The sequence below is a fragment of the Medicago sativa genome, chromosome 5 (assembly GCF_051527215.1).
Source record: "Medicago sativa cultivar Bolivia chromosome 5, Bolivia_mono, whole genome shotgun sequence".
Lineage (NCBI taxonomy): Eukaryota > Viridiplantae > Streptophyta > Magnoliopsida > Fabales > Fabaceae > Medicago > Medicago sativa.
This window is the reverse complement of record NC_140753.1, coordinates 40902716-40920307: the sequence shown is the minus strand read 5'-3', so window position 1 is coordinate 40920307 and position 17592 is coordinate 40902716. Positions and strand designations below refer to the sequence as shown.

General features: G+C 35.0%; 1 long non-coding RNA gene across 1 annotated transcript; it reads right to left on the bottom strand.

Annotated features, from left to right (window-relative positions):
• Positions 1-12771: 12771 nt before the first annotated feature.
• Positions 12772-14846, bottom strand: LOC146922128 (uncharacterized). The gene is made up of 2 exons (XR_015010828.1): positions 14528-14846; positions 12772-13057 (listed from the first exon to the last, which is right to left on the bottom strand). It is a non-coding gene; the product is annotated as an uncharacterized LOC146922128 (long non-coding RNA).
• Between the last annotated feature and the right edge of the window lie 2746 nt (positions 14847-17592).

Here is a 17592-nt window from a genome sequence, read left to right as displayed (position 1 = left end):
TTCCTTGATCTCCTTCCTCGCTCTTCTTTCTCTGTCCCGTCCCCTGCATTATTCAAATGTGATTGGAAATCAAATGTGGAAGAAGGGTATTATATATTTAAATTTTATTATTAAATTTTTCAACGAAATATGTAAGGAGAGTATTATTCAAATGTGTAGTAGAGTATTTAATTTTAGTTCTCAGAATCTTGGGGCCAAGGACAACCCTGACACTATACCACTTAACCCGATATAATATAATGGTAACTTAAATTAGGACACTTTTGAAGCCAAAGTATTTGATTTATTAGAAAATATGAACAACAAGTAGGAATAATTAAATATGGGTAGGAAGTTTCTCCAGAAACAGAGCACACGTGACTTGCAAAACATATTATATAATGTTCACATCTTTGAATCTTTTGGCAGTTGTTCAGTCTTTACCTCGATTCGTAACAAGATCTTGGTCTCCCTCCGCCTTACATGTATACATCAACCGGAAGTTTTTTTCTTTTTTGAAAGAGCATCAATTGGAAGTTCCATATCAATGTACTATACTACATGTCTTTAAAAAAAAAAAAGTACTATACTACATGCGTAATAAACTTTCTTTGGGTTGAATATAATAAAGTAAGTTTTTAGCATTTTAATTGTTTATGAAGAATAGACTAAATTAATTATAATTTTACTACCCAAATAAAAAAAATTAATTTAAAATTTTATAAAATAATCACAGATGTGCTTGAGAATACTCTCAAGGTTGGTATTTATAGCCAGCTTTGGGTCTGCTTTCCCGATTATTCAGGCGCAGAGTCGGTTAGGTTTAGGGTTAGGATGCGTGTTTAGCAAGTTTCTAGCAGCTTCTAGAAGGCTTTTAGGCGGTTCCAGCAACAGGAGCGTGTTTACCGTGGTTTTTGGTAAACAATCGGTGGTGTAAAAATAGTTACTTGCAAGATCAACCAGTAAATCTTAAGACATATTGTGTTTGATATTTTCCAGAAAGTGATGAATGTTCTTGATGTTTTTGTAAAGAAGTGTGAATATAATCGCCGAAATCCAACAGAGGTTAAATCGATCGAGATTATCATCAAAGGAATAAATTATATTGCTTGAAGAAAACAAGTAAAATTGCAATGAAATTTAAATGAACACACGTAAATTGCATTGATTGAATGTAAATTGGTATACAGATTCATACATTGTAACTTGTTACTCGTTTCTCTCTGAATGCAGATAGTTTGAGTGTAAGTTTTATGTATGATTGAATTATGACCCCTTTTTTCTATGAAAAACTACTATTTATACTAAGTAACTACGTGCACAGTAACATTCAAAAGTAACTGCTAATTACTACAGACAAGTTGAATCTTGAATAAGATCCTTCGATGGTAATTGTTACATGACTTCTTCAATCTGGCACCAACTTCCCTTCGACAAATCATTGCTTATCGAACCACTTCTCTACGACTCCTTCTTGTTTGTCGAACCAAACACCATAAAAACAACAAATACCTTTAAGTCCAAGAATTGGATCAGATTAATGAATTGAAACTCATTAACTCTATTCAAAACCGGAGTCAAACTTCATTGACTGTATTTATTGTAGCATGTCGAAAATACAAGCTACCAAATTGCCCCCAAAAAATGTCTTTTTCGTCTGTATCTCTAGATAGAGAAAGAAAATGATGTTTTTGAACTTTGATGGACACATTTCATTTGGTCGAAACAAATGATGTCATCAGTACCGGTACTTAAAGGCAGTTGAAAAAACCCTTTTGTGATGTCATCAAATCCTACTTAATGGGCCACGTTCCAAATTGCACTCCAAACCTGTCTCATTTTCTGGTTTCATATATTGAACTAAGTGAGTAAAGATTCATAGGTGTTTCAAATTTCTTTTCCTGCAAAACAAATGATCAACACAAATTTGAAAATATTTTTGCCGTCTTCACAAAAATTCTCTTCGCCATGTAGGCGTGTCCAGTTCGACGGGCAACACAAGCGTAAAATTATTCTCAAATAAAAATTAACGTATACATATAAACATCAATTGAATATATGCAAAAGAGAAGGATCGATAAACTTATTTGTCCTTAATAATTTTAGATAGGTAGAGTACTGACATACCTCTGTCAATATCCTTCACCAACAACTCATATGTAACCTACAAAATAATAAACAGTTATATAACATGAGACGTGACAAAGTCACTGTCCTTAAGCGTATATCCTCCTCATAAGCGTATATCCTCCCAGGATACAACATGTTCTTCCCTGATATGAATCATATTAGAGGTGACAGAACAGCTTGAATTTGCGAAACGCAGGAGATATAACCCAGGATAAAAATATTGAAAGAGAAGAAGTTGCTCTTTTTTCTGGCTTCCATTGTGGGCACTATTTAATTTGATCAGAACTTGGAAAATAATAGAATGACCAAACGTGGTCTAGTTGTTCCTTATAATGAGTTATAACGAGGAAATCAATTTTTTAAACGTGGAAAGCCATTGTTCCTATAGATAAGCCTAAGCTAATGACTACGTAAAAAGAGAATATTCTTAAGTTGAGATAAAATAGGCTCATTTAAAGCATCAATACCAACCCTCATTTGCAATTTTGACTAAGTATATCAACATGTGGTCAAAATAATAGTTAAGTAAAATATGACTTATTTTTAATTAACTTTTGAAATAAAATAAAACTCTAAAATTACAACAATCCCCCACATATTTTAAAAGTTAAAATAAAATGTTAAAAAGAGTTTTCCTGGGTAAACATCGTAGATGTAATGCATCAGAACGGTGTAACAAGCTATGGAACCCGTCTTAGACTAATGAGACTTAACACACAGTGAATTGGTTTAGCAAGCTATGGAACCTAAGACACTTGTTGTATACAAGAGGTCTCACAATCACATTACACCCCCACAATTCTTGCTGTTACGCGGTTATGCGCTAATAGGCCGTGCGAGTGCCTGATATTCATGAGTGCTCTAGAGACCCGCCAGGGTCTCATGCAAGTGGCCCCACTTGACACTAATATAGGTGTTTCCATCTAGTGTATGCTACAATCAAACACCACCTATAAGGGCTTATGGTAATCATTACAAGCTTTTAAAGCTTGTCCCTCAATTTTATATATTTAGCACATCTCATCCATTATCATACACTATAGGAAAGAGACAACAATATTTTAGTGCTAACAGAACTAGCAAGTAACTTATTTTTACCCATTGAACCTTCTTCATGGGATCTCCAATCATAAAGGTTGGGTTCCCATTACTTGTCGTTTTCTAGTGGCAAGGTCTCATTTCCCTAAATTTCTTCCCAAGGAATTTTATATACGGATCCGCTAAATTCACAAATATTGACTAAGACGTCTCTAAGTCAATTATCCTCATATTTCTTCAAGTCTATAAAATAAACTCGGATTGCAAAATAAATTAATACAAATCGTTGTTTACCAAGTGACAACATGTACATCAATAAGATAAATTTACTTATAGATTTATTGTCATTGAATTTCAATTTCAATTAACATCATTGCATTATTTTGATGCAATGGTTCATCTACTCTAAACAATATTTCATATATTGTCAAACTGACTTTCTTGGTATACTTCATCAGGTCTACTTAGATAAATTCTAAGCGACAAACCTTCACATTGAGAAAATATAACACTATGTGTGAATTTTATTTAAGTCTACTTGAATTATTTTTCAAGTGAGAACTCACCCACACTGGAGAAAATAAATCCACACATAGAAAAAACAAACATCATTGTATTATTTTAATACAATGAATATAATCCACAATATTACACCAATATTTTACGCTGTAGCTCGATATATATATCTCATGAGTTTTTTTTGACAAAATATATCTCATGAGTTTAGCAAGTGCCACAAAATTATATTCAGGTCTACTTAGATTATTTCTAAGCGACAACATCTTAATGACACTTGTTTCACTATGTATCTCCATGAATTTCTCAATTTTACTACTAATAATTTAAATGATAATTCAAAAAAAAAATGTTATTAAGAACCAAAATATTATAAAGGCAATACACGATTTAATAGTCATTTGGCAGCAAAGATCATTTCAATACTCTTGTACTAATAATATCATGACAAATCCTAGACCATATAAAAGCTAGCTCAAAATGATATATTTCACACAAAATTATCTAACAATAAACAACAGTCCATTATCTAAAACATTAAAACATAACATGTTTTATAGTAATTGTTAATCATAAAGTTGAAGACACTGAGCATGGAAAAATCATGTAATATCATGAGGTCAAACTAAGTACAAAACAACTTCACACAAATCCCCCACATTTTGAAAATTGCATATCGAACAAAAGCAAATCGTCATATTGAGAATAAATGAGACACACATGTTAAAAGAGATTTCAATTATTCTTGTATGTAAGAGATTCATCACCAAGTGCATAACCAAAATTTACTTTAATGAGACAAAAATATTTTCAAGCTTAATTATTCTCACGGAAGTTTTGGCTTAGGAAATTATACGTGCTCAGCTCTTAAAACCCATGAACAAACACTTTCATGCAAGTCTTGATTCAAATAAAGCTCAAAATCAGAACCTTGGATCAGTGTCACCTAGATTAATTAATTACCATCCAATAAGTGCACATGTTTCAGTTTCATTGTAAAAGTTATAAAACCATTAGGAAGTTGCAAAATCAATCAAGTCTCATATAAATTAAATAATTATCAAATGAAGCATATACCATACAGGCATAAGTAAACCTAGCATTATAATTGCACCAAAATTGGATACACGTACCCAGTAATTCTTATAAGCTTAAATTTGAACACAATATCATATAGATATACATCATTTATAATTGACACAAGTAGATCATATTTAATAATGATAACTAAGAAGATATAGATAGAACCTGAGAGACATATATGGCTTTCAAAATTTATTCTCCATTTTCCACAAAATCAAGTTCACTAAACACCTTCCTTTCGTTCCTCACATTCACATCAAAGTTTTCTTCCACATCCAAAAGTTATGGTCTTGTAGGAAATCGAATTCAAAGGTAGTATAATACATAATAATATCTCTCATCTTCTTTGAGTGAAAATAATTTTGGGATTAGGGTTTAATCAATAAAATAGATAAATCCTTAAGATTGTTGAATCGATCAGATTAATGAATCGAAACTCATTAACTCTCTTCAAAACCTGAGTCAAATTTCATTAACTGCATTTATTGTAGCATGGCGAAAATACAGGCTACCAAATTGCCCCCCAAAAATGTCTTTTTCGTCTGTATCTCTAGATAGAGAAAGAAAATGACGTTTTTGAATTTTGATGGACACATTTCCTTTGGTCGAAACAAATGACATCATCAGTACCAGTACTTAAAGGCAGTTGAAAAAACCCTTTTGTGATGTCATCAAATCCTACTTAGTGGTCCACGTTCCAAATTGCACTCCAAACCTGTCTCATTTTCTGGTTTCATATATTGAACTAAGTGAGTAAAGATTCATAGGTGTTTCAAATTTCTTTTCCTGCAAAACAAATGATCAACACAAATTTGAAAATATTTTTACCGTCTTCACAAAAATTCTCTCTTCGCCATGTGGGTGTGTCCACTTCGACGGGCAACAGAGCTTCCTCGTCGTTATTTACCGGTGTTTTCGGCAAACTATGAGCTAGTTTTGATTATTACAAATGAGACCGAACTAGAAATCTCAGGACATGTTGTGTAAAGGTTTTGATCAAAAATAGTTTGAAAAAGGCCACGAAATTCACTCAGGTTACTTAGAGAGCAGAACAGGTTTTGTAATAAAAAAGGCACTGTCTCTCGACATGTTTGAGATTGCAAGTAAAAGCAAGATCAAATTAAAGCAAAGGGTAAAAGTTTAAACGCATAAACTTAAAGGAAATGTAAAATGTATTGCATTAAAAGTAAAGTGGTCTACAAATCAGTTTACATACATTCTGTATAACTCGTTTCCCTAGACACCGGTAGTTTGAGTGTTGTAGAATTTCTGTAAATGATTTGTGAGCCATTTTCCAACTAGGAAACCACTATTTATACACAAAGAAAATAACTAGCAAAAGCCTAATCCCATGATCAACACTTTCTCCATATTGGACAACCACTTGTCCCCACGTTCATACTGAGGAAACCACCTTTGAGCTTGAAATCGTGCCTTTATCGCCTTGACTGCTTGACTTCGACGCAACTTCATTTTTAGCCTTGTCCCATCGAACACTTGATTATGCACATTAAGTTTGCTATCTTGTCGAAATCCTCACATTAGAATGAGAAAGTCTTCGATTCCTGCAAAGTTAAAAGTCAACTAAATGTTGACCACATTAAATGAGCCTGACGAAATTACAGGCTAACAACCGTATACCATTGTGAACTGGGCTTTCTAGGTCGTAGAATGTGGCATCATGTGATATGACCATATCACCTAGATTACTCATTTGTTTTTATTTCAAATATTAAGTTTCACTGATAATGTTTTGATTCCAGACAAATCTGATAGTAGGATGTGCTTACCTCGTGGAGCTGTTCAGCTCAAAAACCTTTGGCAGCCTTGAACTTTCGTTTGATGTCGTTGAGGATGACTTTGTATGCTGACTCTGCCTGCCAATTAATCTAAGGGTGGACCACTGACACTAACTTTGTTTGGATGCCCAGCTTGGTGCAACATTCTTGTACTTTGGTGCTTGCAAACTTAGTTCCATTATTTGTTACTATGATTTTGGGAAGTCCAAACCTGCATATGAGTTTTTTCCAATAAAAACGCTTGACCTGCTTCGCCATAATTTTTCTACTGCTTCTGCTTTGATCCACTTAGTGAAGTGGTCTACCCCTACGATGAGGAATTTTAGCTGTCTCGAGGCTAGGGGAAACAACCATACAATATCCACTCCTCACTTGTGGAAAGGCCAGGCTGAATAAACTGAAGTGAGTTTGGTATCTGGCGCATGGTTCAGGTCAGAGAATCACTGGAATTTGTCGCATTGCAATACAAATTCGGTGCATTCGTTCAATAGTGTAGGCAAATAACACCCCTCCCTGAGTAGTTTTGTAGCAAGAGCTAACCCGTCGATATGACTCCCTCATACCCCTTTGTGTACTTCTAATAAAACCAAATGAGTCTCGTCCTCGCCAAAACATCTCAGCATGGTGTTGATCGGCCCCGTATTAAAAGCTTCCCTGCTACCATGGTGTATTTTGTTTCTTGCTTCCTGAATAAGGAGGCTTCTGCTTCGCTAGAGGGTCTGAAAGCGCCTGTTAGATACTTAATTAAGGGATCCATCCAACCCTCCTTTTGATCCTCCACGGCGACCACAAGGATGGCATTTGTACTGGGCGAGTTAATGGTTTATTGGATTACCGTAGGATTGTTACCTAGCTTTTTGTGCTAGAAAGCTTTTCTAAGAGATCAGCCCTAGAATTCTGCTCTCTGGGGACATAAATGGCTTCGAAAAACTTGAAAACCTTAGCGAGTTCTAGGACCTTTGTCAGGTATTTGCTTAGTTGTGGGTTCTTTGTCTGATATTCTCCATTGATCTGGCTGGTGACTAGTTGTGAGTCGCTCTTCGCCTTGAGACTTGAGGCTCACATTTCTTGTGCTAGCGTCATTCCTGCTATCAGTGATTCATATTCAACCTAGTTATTGCTGGCTTTGAATTCAAATCTCATGGATTGCTCAATTATGTGATCGCCCGGGCCTTCTAGGAGCACTCCTGCACCGCTCCCTTTTAGGTTTGATGAGCCGTCTCTTCTATAGGTGACATAAATTCAACTAAGAAGTCTGCCAATACTTCAGATTTGATACTTCCTCTCGGCAAGAATTGGATGTCATTTTCAGCTAACTCCATAGACCATGCCACCATCCTTCCCGCCAGTTCTGGCTTCCCCAATACTTGTTTAATAGGAAAATTCGATTATAGTACGATCCGGTGACCTTGAAAGTATAGGCGAAGCATTCTTGCTGTCGTCACTACCGCCAGTGCTAGCCTTTCTATCTTCTGGTATCTCAATTCAGTGCCTTTGAACACCTTGCTTACAAAATATATCGGCTTCTCGCCTTCTAGTGAATCTTGGACTAATACCGAACTCATGGCGTTGTCAGAGATTGACAAGTACAAGAATAGGACGGAGCCTTCACTAGGACGAATTAGCATTGGTGGGCTGGAGAGGAAAGTCTTGATCTGGCGAAAAGCTTCCTCGCACTATGGAGTTGTTAGCCTGTAAATTCAACAGGCTCATTTAATGTGCTCAACATTTATTTGACCTATAACTTTGCAGAAATCAAAGTCTTTCTCATTTCAAGTTGAGGATTTTGACAGGATGGCAAGCCTAGCGCGCATAGGCAAGCGTTCGACAGAGTAAGACTGAAGAAGCATGATCGCGTCAAAGTAGTGCAATCAAGGCGGGAAAGCACGATTTCAAGCTCAAGAGCGGTTCCTTTAGTGGAAACGTGGGACAAGCGGTTGTCCAAGATGGAGGAAGTGCTGATAATGGGATTAGTTGTTCGCCAACAAGTTATTCTAGTATTCTAGTATAAATAAGTGTTTCCAAGTCGGTAAATGGGTCACGGATCATTTATAAAATTCTACAACACTCAAACTACCAGCATATAGGGAAACGAGTTATACAGAATGTATGTAAACTGATTTGTAGACCACCTTTATTTTAATGCAATGCATTTTACCTTTCCTTTAAGTTTATGCGTTTAAACTTTTACTTATTTCCTTTCCATTTACTTTATCTTTTGCTTTTTAATTGCAAACCTCAAACCTGTCGAGAGATAGTATAACGCCCTATTTCTATTAAAGCGATAAAACACGCGAATAATACAAATATTCAAGAAATAGACGTTACGTCTTCAACAGATTCCAAAACAACATGCATATATAAAATTCCTCAAAAGTCGTAGCGGATATAAAACATACATCTCCAACTCATACATACGTCACCAAATAAAATCTCCAAATCCCGACATATGGGTAAAATCTCAACAACATCCTCAATCCAAGATAACTTAAAGACTGACATCCTAATCAGAGCCTAATCTAAGACTCTAAACAGGTAAACAGAGGAAGCTCCCGCTATCCTCAAGCAACTCACCAAGCACGCTAAAAGATCAACCCTGCATGCCATCTACCCATTCATACAAACAGGTAGGCGGTCCACCACAGACCACTTGGGGTTAGCTTCACATCAATCATAATCAAGAATAAACAAACATAAGCATTCAAGGATTTCATGCATAACACATACATATACTAAACATTCCTAAAATACTACCACCACATATATATTATCCCCCATTCCATACATACCATGCTATCGCAATTTTAACATAGCTTAGCAAGCATATTCAATCTCTAATCAAATCATGACATAAGCTTATCATTTATCAACATCAATCAATAAAAGGATTACTCACCTTATTCTTCATTTAGCCTAATCAACTCAACGAATACAATTCATTATTTCAAGTATAAGCAAGAAAGTCATCGTCACCAAAAGATCATAAAGTCACATTCATATAAATCACATTTCATTGTTTTCACCGAATTAAGCATCATCAATTAAAATCATCAATGTATAAGTATCACCAATAACAACAAACATCATTAAGTACACATCTTCACATATTCACCAAATATCACCAAATGTACAATTCACCAAAACTCACCAATGTACATAAATCACAAATGTTCACCAAACACATAATCAAATATGACGCATTTAACAAATTCACCAAATGTATGTAATGCACCTAGACACGACTCCTACATGCATGCGGTACCGACACCAACAACGTCTAGGTCGTCACCCCGTGATGCAACAATACATCACACCAACAACGTCTAGGCCGTCACCCCATGATGCCAACAACACATCATAATCGCCTCAATTGGATATAAATATCCCACAACTATGAATGCATGAACATATGACACACTATGCACATGTTCAACAAAACCTCACCAACATCATCACCATTAGATATATATATATATATATATAAATATCCTAAACCACCTTCATTTTTGCAAATATGCATTCACCATCAATAACACCATCGTTTGCATGTCATAATTCAACAACATAATTCATCACCAAAACAAACACATTTCATTCATGCAAGCACCACAACTATTGTCATCAAATTTTCATATAAGAAATCAACAACATAATTCAATACATGCAATCTGAAGGTGAGAAAAACACTGATTAGAAGCAGATAGAGTTCTAATTCTGAAGTGATGTTCAGGACTAACTTGCAGCGGATAAAAACAGAGAGAGAAGGAAGAAGGACACAAAGCAATTATACAGGTTCCTTCCATAAACCGGAAGTAGTCCTGTCCCCCTTGCACTTCCAAGGAGAGTTCACTAAAATGTAATATCTGATTACAAATGCTCACTGATAAACTTAGCAAGAGACTTCAAATTACTCAAGCACAACTGCAAGAGATTTCCTATGCTTCTGAACACAATCAAGAGACTTCTAATGCTCAAGCACAGCTGCGAGAGACTTCAAATTCAAAAAGAATTACAAAGAAATATGTTCGAGGTTGAACATTTGATATACAATCAATGGTGTTCACAATACAAATCAGATACAGACTCTTAAAACTCTATAATTTCTAAGATATGAACTTTGAAAAAGAAATTCTAAGTGAACTTTTTGATGCAGAACAATTTCAACAGAGTTTTGGCACTTGTAATTGTTGGTGAGTCCTTTTAAATCTCTAAGTCTTCACTCCTTTATATAGAGGTGTGAAAGATACGTTGTGAATTGCCAGCACATCAAAATAGAGTCGTTTGAAGCTTTGATCAATCACCAATGATCTTTTGCCTGATATGGTTATTGTCCTATGGATGATCAATTTCAAATCCATTTCAATTGTAAGGGAACATCGTTGCAGGAAGAGCTGTTTTTCTTGCCTTGTAGCACAGACAAAAACAGAGTAGTGGAGGTAGTGGTTGTACACTTCATACAATTGTACTTTGTCAACGCTCTTCAAAGAACAAGCATCCAATGCTTTCAAATCCTTTCAAAATAGCCGTTGCTTCACTCTTTTGGTGTTCTGTAATGCTTAGACGAGATTAAATCCATTTAACAACCTTTGAAGCTTTAAGTCTTGCATCTCCTGATGAACTTCAGCTTCTGGTGATCTTCAGCTTCTGATGAACTTGCTTCTGATGACATCATCACTTCAGGAACACTAAACTTCAGGAGCACTTTTCTTCAGATGCTTCAAGCTTCCTTTTTTGTTGATACCATTGCTTTCTTTTATTCTTTCAGAACCTATTTAAGATATCAATTTTTTGTCTATGGTCCTGTACACTTGAACAAATATTAGCATATCCAATTGACAATTTTTAATACCTTGTTATCATCAAAACTCTCAAAGGGTAATGTTAAACACATTTTGTTCCAACAATCTCCCCCTTTTTGATGATGACAAACATTAGTCTTTAAAAATGTGCAATTGTTGTTAATTTAATTAACAAGTTGACTATAAGGGTTTCAGGTTTGTAAGCTCCCCTTGAGTCTAATAGTACTTTGAGGTGAGGTTTGTAAGCTCCCCCTGAGTTCTATCCATGTTAATTAAATTCACCAATAAAAACGAATTGACACTCAGAATATTCTCACATTAATAGACTAAGAGATAATATCCTATTAATTTAAGTTGATTAAAATTAAATTAATGGGGCTCAGAGCCTATAAATACTATACATCTACTCCCCCTTTTGTCATCAACAAAAAGTATAAAAACTAAAGACAAAAAGAAAGAGATGAGAAAGAGATAGTGAGAAAAATTCTATAAAAGACATAAACAGTAGTTCAGAAGCATAATAACTGATCAGTAGTGCAAAAACTTGTTCAGAGGCAAAAATTAATTCATAAGCAAAATTATTTAGAAGAGTTAAACAAAGAAACTTAAGAGAAAAACTAAACAAGCAAGTAAAAAAAATAAGGTGTGCATCTAAGGGTTGACTTGTTTCTGAAGCAACTCTTGCAGTAACTTGTTTGTGAGCTCAGATTGCTTTCTCATCTCTTACTTGAACTCATTGTTGCTCTTAATCAAGCAGCTCTTTCTTGAGCTCAGATCACTTCTTACTTTTAAAATATTCATTTCTTTTTCAGACTGTATTTGAGTGCAGAAGTTATTGAATACATCATAAGCATTATCCTTACTTTTCAGGAATTTTACCCAAGTCCATATGTTGTAATCATCAACAATAACTAATCCATATTTACTTCCATATAAGGATGCAGTGCTAACTGGTCCAAATAAATCAATATGAAGTAATTCTAGGGTCTGGAGGTTGAGACAATGTCTTTTGTTTTAAAAGATGATTTCACAATCTTCCCTTTCTGGCATGCACCACAAAGTGCATCTGAATGATAGTCACTGTCTGGTAGGCGTTTGACAAGTTGTAACTTACTAAGCTTAGAGATTAATCTCTAGTTAGCATGTCCAACCTTCTGTGCCACATCCATTTCTTATCATTCATTGATAGAAGGCAAATTACCTTTTGATCAACTAGTTCAGAGAAATTGATTTTGTAGACATTTTCTATCCTCTTTCCCTTGAATACTATGGACTTGTTATCTTTGTTGATTATTGTGCAGTTGGTCTTTCCAAACATCACATCATAAACAATATTGTAACACCCCGTTTTTCCAACATAAAAATTTCACATATAAATAAGAGTCATTCAACATAAACGGAATGCTACACTTCTTAAAAATCATAAATGGAATAAATAACAATTCATCCTTCATAAATTGGTCAACATAAATATTCAAAAACCTCGCAGCGGATTTTAATTCAACAACATAATTAGTCTTGGCACGAAGGCCTCATCAAAACATCTCGTAATAATCCAAAAACTAAATCATAGTCATGTAAAATCATAAGCAGTACGTAAGGAATAGAAAATAGCCACAAAAGTTCACATCCCGTTACGTATCAGAGCACCTAAAGACACAATGAGAGATAGCCACTCACGACAGCAATCAACAACTACTTATTCTCGATCACCTGCAAGTTACTCATACGAAGAGCAACATTTCCAAGCAGAAGGGGTGAGATTCACAAACAATAATGTTAAGCATATAATTCAACAATTTTATTTAACAACATAAACATCATCAACATATCATAACAATGGTCATGTAGCATCATTATCATCATCATAATCAACTTCATAATCAACATCAAAATCAACTTCATAAATCAACTTAACAACTTGACTTGACAATGCAACTTAACTCGACTATGCAACTCTATCATTTTACTCATGCATGTGGTACCATTCTAGGGCATAAGCCCTTGTCGCTTTTGAGCATAAATATACTCATAGGGTATGAGCCCTCGTCGTTATTGAGGAAAAGCTCCTAGGGCATAAGACCTCGTCTTTATTGAGCAAAAGCTCCTAGGGCATGAGCCCTCGTCTCTGACAATGATGATGCATGGACTCAACAACAATACTTTGACGACCAACGACTTTGACGACATCGACAAACAACTTACAACTTTAACGACATCGACAAACAACTTACAACTTTAACGACATTGACGACAACAGTGGTGACGAAAACGACAATGACTTCGCATCATAATCTCATGTTCATCAATCATAAACAACATCATATAACATCGTATCAAATATCAACAATTCATCATGCATCTTTGTAAAAACATAATAAATTATTAACAACATATTTTCATGTTAAACCAAGGCTACTGGAAAGATATCACAATTATCAACAACTTTCATGTTTACAACAAAGATCAATTTAAAACAGAAACATATGAACAAAACGCAAAAACATGAAACAGAGAATGATGTCACTGTGCAATTTCGCTAAGACCTCCTTGGAGTATTTTCATCATAACTCAAAGACCAAACATCATTTTTATGTCAAACCAAAGCCACTGGGAAGCTAACAAAATTATCTAAAACTTTCATGTTTACACCTAAGACCAATTCTGTACCGATCCATACCAGTTTTCATTTCAAATTCGGAAAAGTTGTGCTGAAACTCCATAAAAATTCACTGTGACCTACGTGCAGTAATTTGACCATAACTCAAGTTCTATAAATCATTTTGACATCAGACCAACGACATTAGAAAACTACATCCATACCTACAACTTTCGTGTTTACACCTAAGACCAATTCTGTACCGATCAATACCAGTTTCTATTTCAAAATCCGGGCAGAGATAAGAAAAAATAGGAAAAGCAACTTATATTATTCAAATTTCACATTCATTCAAAATCATCACAATCAACAACAACAACTCAACATAATTCATACCCAATTCATAATATGACATTAACAACAACAATCATCAACAACCACAAATCAACAACAACATAACATAAATCATCAATTATCACTCTTAACCCTAATTCTCCAATTCTCAAAAACTAAACCTACAACATGTTAAATGAAATTTCCAGAATTATAGACTCAAGATTATTGAATGATAGTCCCACCCTTACCTTAGATTGATTGATTGCAAGGATTCTACAGACTTCTCTTCTCTGGTTCTTCTCTTCTCTAGGTTTCTCCTCTTTCTCTAGGTTTCTCCTCTTTCTCCCAAAAACAGTTTGCACGTAATCCTTATTTTCTAACTCTGACTCTCCTCTTTATATAAACTTTAACCTATTTATTTTCTCTTAATTCCAATTCTGCCCCAAAGCCTCATTATTCTAAATAATTATATTTCTCCACTAAATATATACTTCCACTAAATATATTTCTCCACTAAATATATACTTCCACTAAATATATTCTTCCACTAAATATATTTCTCCACTAAATAATAAAATAGGGGCTACTAATAAATATCAACACATAATAATAAAATATCACTTATCAAACATATTAATTAAATTATAACGGAAAAGACTCTAAACTCAAATAAATAAATAAATAAATAATAAAAATAGGGCATTACAATTATCACAAAACTGACTGATACTTAACAGGTTATGTTCAAGACCATCTAGCAACCACACATTATTAATTGAGATAGAGGAGTTACCAACATTTCCTGTACCAATGATCTTGCCAGACTGGTTGCCTCCAAACTTCACATTTCCTCCTTCTTTCATTGTGAGGGTGAGGAACATAAACTTCTCACCTGTCATATGTCTTGAGCAACCGCTGTCTATGTACCATGATTTTTACTTTTCCTTTGCTCTTAGACATATCTGCAGTATTGACATTTTCAGATTTAGGTACCCATTGTTTTATGGGTCCTCTGAGGTTAGTACTAGAAGTTTTACTCTTCACTTTTTGTACCTTGTGCTGTCAGTTTGAAAGCTTCTGATTAATCATTTCCTTAGGTTTAATAACTTTTGGTTTTGATTTCTCAGGAGCAATAATTGTTCTGATATTCTGAAACTTAGACTTCAGGACCTCAGATTCAGGTTTCAACACACTCTAAGGAACAGGTTCTGACCTCTTAAGAATCTTGATCTTTGAAGTCTTTGGATCAGAGTTTATCATTGCCTTTGGCTTAGAGTTCTTCGGCTTTGAAGTAATCTTAGCCTCAGAGCTGGAAGCTTCTGGTTCTGATTGAACTACAGTTTCAAACTTAGCACCTTCAGGTACAAAGAAGGTTTTCAGTCCTTCCTTGATGCATTCGCAACATGCTTTGAGACTGATTTCATTAGGTTTCCCTCCTGAAAATCCAATCCCTTTACCATTGTTTCTGTAAATGCTATAAATCATTGAAGCAACTTTGCTTTTATCAATACCAGATATAATAAAATCATCAAGAGCAGTTTCATGTTTACTTAAAGATTTTCCATTACATTTTTCTTATAGCTTCTGAAAAAGAAACTTGAGCTTCTCTTCATAAGTTTTACAAATGAAGCCAAAGCCTCTAAGTCCTTCTTCAGAAGCTTTCAGATCCAATAGAGTTGATTCTTGTTGTTTCATTAACTCAACATATTTTTCTTTTAAATCTTTCAACTCATTGGTTCTAAGTTCAAAATGTGTAAGGAGTTCTTTAAGAGACTCAATAAGTTCTTCTCTAGGAATTTTAGAATATACCTCATTTTCATCTTTAGAATCTGAATCAGGATCTGCTTCTGAAGTCTCAGTAGCCACTAACGCCATAGCTACTTTTGCATCTTCTTCAGCTTCTTCCTTTTCAGACCCAGATTCACTGTCTAAATCTTCCCAGGTTGCCATTAAACTCTTCTTAATCTGCTTCCTGAACTTCCTTGAGTTGAAGCTTGATTTCTTTGACTTATCCTTCGATTTCTCCTTCTGAAGATCAAGGCAGTCAGCAATGAAATGTCCAGGCTTCTTACAGTTGAAACATCCCTTCTGATCTTCTTTCTTGGAGCTCTTGTAACCACCTCTCTTACTTAGAAACTTCCTATTCTTCCTTGCCAGATACTCAAGCTTGTTGGAGAGTACATCCATCTTCTCAGTAGGATCTTCATCAGAGTCTCCATCAGGTGACTCTTCTTCAGATTCAATAACTTTAAGAGCTTTTGATGACTTCCCTTTAGATGGTAGAGCAATAGATTTACTCTTCTTAGCAGGCTCATGTTCATTTAGACTTATCTCATGAACCTTGATAGAACTTACAAGATCTTCAACACTTAGAGTGTTTAAATCTTTAGCTTCCTCAATAGCAGTAACCTTAGGTCTCCATCTAGCAGGCAAGCTTCTTAATATCTTGCTCACATGATCAGAAGCAACAAAACTCTTCTTCAGTATTTGTAATCCAGAGACTAGGGTTTGAAACCTTGAGTACATTTACTCAATAGTTTCATCATCTTCATCTTAAACAACTCATACTGATGAACAAGCATAAGAACTTTCGCTTCTCTAACTTTCTTATTGCCTTCATAGTTTGCACAAAGAGAAGCAAACATTGCCTTAGCAGTAGATTTGTCACTCATCTTCATATACTCTGCTTTGGGTATAGCAGTGACAAGTGATCCTCTGATAGTATGATGCTTCTTGTAGAGTTTCTTCTGAGAAGGAGTATGTTTCTTTCTATCAATAGCAGCTCCTTCTTCATCAACAACTAAGTCACCAACACCATCTTCTAATATGTCCCATAGTTCTTCATCTAAACCCATGACATAGTTATAGAAGTTGGTTTTCCACCAAGAGAATTCTTCAGGATCTCCATTGAACTTAGGAAATTTTCCAAAGTTAGATTACTTGTTGTTACCATAATCATATGGAACAACATTGTTGTTCCCAGGTTCAGAAGTGGAGCTTTCACCATACATGTTTCTCTCAGATCTTTTTCTGTTACACTGTTAAGTGTTAAGACAACAGACCAAGGCTCTAGATACCAATTGAAGGTGAGAAAAACACAAGAAGGGGGGTTGAATTGTGTTAGCTTTTTCTTTGTTTTCTCCTAAGCTAAAAACACTGATCAGAAGCAGATAGAGTTCTACTTCTGAAGTGATGTTTAGGACTAACTTGCAGCGGATAAAAACAGAGAGAGAGAGAGAAGGAAGAAAGACACAAAGCAATTATACAGGTTCCTTCCACAAACCGGAAGTAGTCTTGTCCCCCTTGCACTTCC